General features: G+C 47.2%; 1 protein-coding gene across 2 annotated transcripts in view; it reads left to right on the top strand.

Annotated features, from left to right (window-relative positions):
* The window catches only part of LOC112220822 (testican-1), a 297048-nt gene that overhangs the window by 250781 nt on the left and 38802 nt on the right, over nucleotides 1-7465 (top strand). The window lies entirely within an intron of this gene.

Below are 7465 nucleotides of genomic sequence, written 5' to 3'. Positions count from 1 at the left end.
GACTAAACAGAGGGCCGGCAGGACAGAGGGTCAGAGGGAGAGAGACGGCGGGGGAGAGAGAGAGGATAAAGAGAAACGAAGAAAGAGAGAGGGATAGAGGGAGAGAGGGGCATCGAGAGAAAGAAAGAGAGGACTAGAGAGGGAGACCGAGAAAGAGGGAGCGTGTGAACCTCTTCCTGTCAGATGTTACAGGTCTTATGAAGTTTCCTGATTCAAAGTGGATCCTGAAAAACCCCTCGGAGAGAGAGGAGGTTTGAGGGCTCTGTCTCTTTAAACAGGAAGAGGAGGGAGAGAACAGGAGAAGAGGTCCGAGGGCTCTGTCTTTTTAAACAGGAAGAGGAGGGGAGGGAGAGAATAGGAGAAGAGGTACGAGGGCTCTGTCTCTTTAAACAGGGAGAAGAGGTTCGAGGGCTCTGTCTTTTTAAACAGGAAGAGGAGGGGAGGGAGAGGACAGGAGAAGAGGTCCGAGGGCTCTGTCTCTTTAAACAGGAAGAGGAGGGGAGGGAGAGAACAGGAGAAGAGGTCCGAGGGCTCTGTCTCTTTAAACAGGAAGAGGAGGGGAGGGAGAGAACAGGAGAAGAGGTCCGAGGGCTCTGTCTCTTTAAACAGGAAGAGGAGGGGAGGGAGAGGACAGGAGAAGAGGTCCGAGGGCTCTGTCTCTTTAAACAGGAAGAGGAGGGGAGGGAGAGAACAGGAGAAGAGGTGAAGGGGAGGCAGAGAGGAGAAGAATAGAGGGAAGGAGAGGAAGCGAGGTGTCACAGCCTTAGTGGTAATTCTCAAACTCGGGTATGCAATGCCATCTGGGGTACGCCAAATAAAAATGTGATTCACATTAAAAAATATATGTATTCTTCACAGTTTTAAAGAGTACATTTTATATTTCCCAAATGGGGCTATACATTTGGGTGAGCTAATTTTCTCGCGCCTGGGTAGCCTGGGTAACATTCAACCACATTAACCGTTACTCTCTCGTGGGAAACGTTCACTCTTGCTCAGTCATTTAGAAATTAAACATGACTATTTGAAAAAAAAGCCACGGGAGTTTTTTGAGCGAGAATAAAGCCGACTTTCAAGTAGTAAGACATGTATAAAAGCAACAGATACCATTAGTAAGAAGGGGCTAGAGGCGTCTTATATGGTGAGCTACCGAGTGGCTAGGACAGGCAAGCCCCATACTATTGTGGAGGACTTCATCCTTCCTGCTGCCACGGATATGGCTGGGACAATGCTGGGGGAAAAGGCCCAAAAAACTATAGACAATGTCTTCATCAAACAACACTGTTTCATGACGCATCAGTGACATGACAGGAGATGTTTTGAAACAATTACTGCTTCGCATACAAGCCAGATAATTCTATGCATTCTATGCTGGATGAATCAACAGATGAGGCGGGCCAGGCTCAGCTCCTGGTTTATGTTTGTTACAGCTGGATGAGTCAACAGATGAGGCGGGCCTGGCACAGCTCCTGGTATATGTCTGTTACAGCTGGATGAGTCAACAGATGAGGCGGGCCTGGCACAGCTCCTGGTTTATGTTTGTTACAGCTGGATGAGTCAACAGATGAGTCAATATATGTGAGCCTGGCACAGCTCCTGGTTTATGTCCGTTACGTTTATGGGGGGTCAATTAAGGAAGACATCCTCTTCTGCAAACCACTGAAAACAAGGACAGCATGAGAGGATAATTTTTAAAGTACTGGACAGCTTTGTGACATCAAATGGACTTCGGTGGTCAAGATGTGTTGGTGTCTGTACTGATGGAGCAAAAGCCATGACAGGGAGACACAGTGGAGTGGTAACGTACGTGCAAGCGGTTGCTCCCGGCGCCACTTGGGTACACTGCATCATCCACGAGAGGCTTCAATGGAATGCCTGACAGCTTGAAAGATGTTTCGGACACTACAGTGAAAATGGTTAACTTTGTTAAGGAAGGCCCCTGAACTCTCGTGTATTTTCTGCATTATGAAATGATATGGGCAGCGACCATGTAACACTTTTACAACATACAAAAGTGCGCTGGTTATCAATGGGAAAAGTATTGACACAATTGTTTTTAATTGAGTGACGAGCTTAAAGTTTTCTTTACTGACCATAATTTTCATTTGTCTGACCGCTTGCATGATGACGAGTTTCTCATACGACTGGCCTATCTGGGTGGTGTTTTTTCTCGCCTGAATGATCTGAAACTAGGATTACTGCGACTCTCCGCAACTATATTCAATGTGCGGGACAAAATTGAGGCTATGATTAAGAAGTTGGAGCTCTTCTCTGTCTGCATTAACAAGAACAAAACACAGGTCGTTCCATCATTGTATGATCTTTTGTGTGCAAATCAACTCAAGCTTACGGACAATGTCAAATATGATATAGCGAGGCACCTGAGTGAGTTGGGTGCGCAATTACGCAGGAACTTTCCCCGAAACGGACGACACAAACAACTGGATTCGTTATCCCTTTCATGCCCTGCCTCCAGTCCACTTACCAATATCTGAATAAGAGAGCCTCATAGAAATTGCAACAATCGGTTCTGTTAAAATTTAATTTAATCAGAAGCGATTGCAGATCTCTGGATTGGGCTGTGCTCAGAGTTTCCTGCCTTGGCAAATCACACTGTTAAGACACTGATGCCCTTTGCAAACACGTACCTATGCGAGAGTGGATTCTCGGGCCTCACTAGCATGAAAACTAAATACAGGCACAGACTGTGTGGAAAATTATTTAAGAGTGAGACTCTCTCCAATACAACCCAACATTGCAGAGTTATGTGCATCCTTTCAAGCACACCCTTCTCATTAACCTGTGGTGAGTTATTCACAATTGTTGATGAACAAGTAAGGTTTTATATGTAAGATGGTTAAATAAAAAATTATTGATTATTATAATATTATTATTTGGTCCTATAAGAGGTCTTCCCACAAGCCGGGTTGTGACAAAAAATGTACACTCATTCTTATATCGTAGTGTGTGTGTGTGGCAGGCTTACAATGATAGCAAAAACATTTGAGAGTGCGCTGACCCTGGTGCTAGAGGGGGTACGCAGTTGGAGGTTGAATGTTTGAAGGGTTACGGGACTATGAAAAAGTTTGGGAACCCCTGCATTAGACCAACAGTCCCCTCTGTCATCTCAGTGTGAGAGAGAACTGCATCTCTCACCCTGCACACACACCGTCTCTCAGTATAGCTTTATAGAAACCCACACAAAATTACACACAGCATGAGACTGAGGGAAACATGGATAGTAAAGGAGCCAAGCAGGGTTATTGAAGAGGGTATGTGAATATTTTCATGTGAACCTCAACCAGCATGAAAGATGTTGCTCTTTGAGTCTTCTCAACAGGGGCTGCTGTGTAATTGTGTGCGTGTGCATGTTTCTCATGGCAATGAGGGGCATGTGGGAGATGTCAGCACTGTGCACTACCACGGTCAATCGATCTGTGTTGGGGAACATGAAAGAGCAAGGGAGTGCATTGGATGTAAGGAAAAACACACAGCCTATGATCCTGTTTTTGATATTTCACCTGCAGGCCTGATCAATATATGTGAAAATCCTGTGTACTGTAGGGGAGGCAGAGAGGCAGGCCAGGCAGCACTTATTACCCATCTCCTCTTGGGATGAAGGCCCATTTATTACCCATCTCCTCTTTGGAGGCAGGCCCATTTATTACCCATCTCCTCTTTGGAGGCAGGCCCATTTATTACCCATCTCCTCTTGGGAGGCAGGCCCACTTATTACCCATCTCCTCTTTGGAGGCAGGCCCACTTATTACCCATCTCCTCTTGGGAGGCAGGCCCACTTATTACCCATCTCCTCTTGGGAGGCAGGCTCACTTATTACCCATCTCCTCTTTGGAGGCAGGGCCACTTATTACCCATCTCCTCTTGGGATGCAGGCCCACTTATTACCCATCTCCTCTTTGGAGGCAGGGCCACTTATTACCCATCTCCTCTTGGGATGCAGGCCCACTTATTACCCATCTCCTCTTGGGATGCAGGCCCACTTATTACCCATCTCCTCTTGGGATGCAGGCCCACTTATTACCCATCTCCTCTTGGGAGGCAGGCCCACTTATTACCCATCTCCTCTTTGGAGGCAGGGCCACTTATTACCCATCTCCTCTTGGGATGCAGGCCCACTTATTACCCATCTCCTCTTTGGAGGCAGGGCCACTTATTACCCATCTCCTCTTGGGAGGCAGGCCCACTTATTACCCATCTCCTCTTGGGAGGCAGGCCCACTTATTACCCATCTCCTCTTGGGATGCAGGCCCACTTATTACCCATCTCCTCTTGGGAGGCAGGCCCACTTATTACCCATCTCCTCTTGGGAGGCAGGCCCACTTATTACCCATCTCCTCTTGGGATGCAGGCCCACTTATTACCCATCTCCTCTTTGGAGGCAGGGCCACTTATTACCCATCTCCTCTTGGGATGCAGGCCCACTTAACACACACACTCCCTCACATTCTATACTAGTTCATTCTATCGACAGTCCACACTCCTCCCTTCCCTCTCCTACATTCCTTCCTCTCCCTTCCTCTCTTCATCATTCATTCTTCCTCGCTCTATCGATTCCCACTCCTCTACTCCCTCACACATCCTCGTCATCTCACTATCCTTCTCTCCCCTCACCCCCCTCTCGCATTTCTGTACTTTCTCTCTTCTCCTCTTTAGTGTTTTCTATTTCTTTCTCCATTTCCCACCTCTTACTCCTTCTCCATCTGCCTGTCTGTCTATCTATCGCTCTCTCTCTCTCTATCTATCTATCTATCTATCTATCTATCTATCTATCTATCTATCTATCTATCTATCTATCTATCTATCTATCTATCTATCTATCTATCTATCTATCTATCTATCTATCTATCTATCTATCTATCTATCTATCTATCTATCTATCTATCTATATCTTTATCTATCCTCCCTCCCCCTCCCTCCCTCTCTCTTTCTCCTCATCACTCTCCTTCCCTCCCTTCCTCTCGCATATCTATCTATCTCCTCCTCTCTCTCCAGGCCCATTATTCTGTGTGATGGTGATAGTTTCTCTGTTATGGCCGTCTGCATTGAGGACACCCTGATAACCCCTGTGCCCATACAGCCCGTTTAAATCATCTCTGCCTCCCTCCCTTTCTCACACAAGCACACACGCATGCTCGCACGCACACACACACACACACACACAAGCGCACACGAGCGCACAGACACGTTGTAGTTTATAGCTGTGTGCTGACTCTGGAATCAAGGGGAAGAGAAGGACAGTAGAGAGCGTTGTGCTTGTCATAACTCACCCCTAACCTCTATGCTATAGGGCTAGCGTCCCACGCTGCGCTGTGGCCATTCTCTACAGTAGCCATTTTCTAACATACAAGGGTTCACTGTTAGGTTTTACTGCTGAACCTGTTTCTCTAGTAGAGACATACAGCCGTAATGTGCAGTTATGGCTGCGGTGTAACTACCCCTTTATCACGTCACCGCTACCTGTATACTACAGTGTAACATAGAAGTCCTATCTGTGTTGTAGCCGTGCTTTATAATACTGCCGCCCCACGTGTAGCCAGGCCTTCGTGTCTGAGTAGGTTGTGTCTGGTCCCAGCGCCACCTGTGATGTCACTATTGACTGCAGGGCAATGAGCTGCCTGCCGCGCCACCCACCTGAATTGCATTTGCCTCTCTTTTACTTTGTTTTCTTCTCCTCTTTTTCACTCCCTCCCTCTCTCTTGATTTATTTGTTTTCCTGTAGAAGATGGAAGGGAGAGGGGGAGGGGGGAGGGAGGGAGGGAGGTGTTTACAGTTGGCGGCCGCGGCAACAGAAGGTGGATATTTAATCTCACACATGAAAGAGGGATGAAGAGAGGGACGGAGAGAGGGTGAAGAGCGATGGAGCGAGACAAGAAGAGAGAAAACAAGGAGAAAGTGAAGGGGTTGAGGGACAAGAGACTGAGAGGTACGGGGAAAAGGAGGCAAAGACAGAAGGGGTAACAGGTTGGATACATGGGGGAGAGAGCTAGAGAGAGAAATAAAAATCCCTGTTCAACATCTATTCAGAATGTGACCCCATGCAGTCTTATTGATTCCTCTGACGTATGTCTTTGTCCCCGACTCTCGAGGTAGAGGATGTTTTTGTGGAATCTCTGGTGTCGCAGAATGCAGCAGAGATTATTTCCTTTTTTATGCATGAGAAAAGGCCATTGTGAAGAGTCACAGAAAGCAGACGGCAATCTATTTACTGATAACACTCTCCCTCCCTCCCGCCATCTCTTCCTTGTCCCTCCCTCCCTCCCTCCTCCGCTGGTGCAGCATATTCAACTTGGTTAGACAAGGACTCATAAACACTGAAGTGTTCCTTACAGCAACACGCCAATCTCGCGGAGTTCTGAAAATGACCCATGTGGGTTGTCTGACCCGCCCACTTCGAGCAATTGCTGCATTTCAGCTTTGAGTGACAGCAGTCGCATCCCTGATGATGTGTTCTGCCTCAGGGCTCTACGGATCCACTCAGATCTTCAGGTGGAATCACACCAGCTGCAGATCATATCACAGGCCCACCTAGGGGGACTGTTTAAACACTTTGAGACTTGAGGTCCCTGTGACATCTGTGGGTCTTTCTGATGTAGTTGGGGGGGGGGTACAAAGAGGGTAGAGTGAGGACTGAGGCACTTAGGAGTGCATTTGGCCTGTTTGCTGTGTCTCCTGTCTGTGCGTCTCTGTGTGGTGAGAGCAACCTCACTGTTCTGAGTCACCGTTGGAAAAAAAGGACCCGAGGGGCAGGAGAGAGGGAGAGGGAAGAGGGGAGGGAGGGAGGGGTGAGAGAGAGAGAGCGCTCGATCTCTGCATGGGATCAGGTGTGAGTAACAGGGTCTGGGTGTCCTTGAGAAGGGGGACAGGACAGCAAATGAGAGAAGCTCCACAGGTCGATGTGAGGTTGTGAGATGTATTAAATGGAGTGGGAGCCGAGCGGAGAACAAATATCTCATTTCAGAGAGAGAGAGAGAGAGAGAGAGAGAGAGAAAGCAAGGTGAGAGAGAGGAGAAAGCCCTGTGGCTGCAACCTATAGCACATGGTATTTGCAGACCAGGAGAGATAGATAGATAGGAGGACATATTATATTTGCGGGTGGAGATAGATTATGGTTTGGCTGAGGGGAGATCCTGTCTTACCTTTCTCTCCCATGGTCTGCCTAAAATGAAGAATGCTTCGGAACCTTATCTATCTGCTCCTGTCGAGAGGGTAGAGCTGGGACGATAAACCGGAAATTATCAACACCAACCGTACCGGCCACTCATCGCTGGCATTTTGCTGATATCATTCATTATGATAAGTAGCCTATACTCGAGAATGTGAAGTTTGAAATGAAATAAGTTTGCTTATATGGGTGATTGTTAATGAGACAATTGATTGCTACAACCATCAAACTAATAGTAGTAGTAGTAGTAGTATTAGTAGCAGCAGTAGTAGTAGAAGAAGAAGA

The sequence above is a fragment of the Oncorhynchus tshawytscha genome, linkage group LG21 (assembly GCF_018296145.1).
Source record: "Oncorhynchus tshawytscha isolate Ot180627B linkage group LG21, Otsh_v2.0, whole genome shotgun sequence".
NCBI classification, from domain to species: Eukaryota; Metazoa; Chordata; class Actinopteri; order Salmoniformes; family Salmonidae; genus Oncorhynchus; species Oncorhynchus tshawytscha.
Note: the sequence above shows the minus strand (reverse complement) of the source record. Positions and strands in the feature narration are given on the sequence as shown.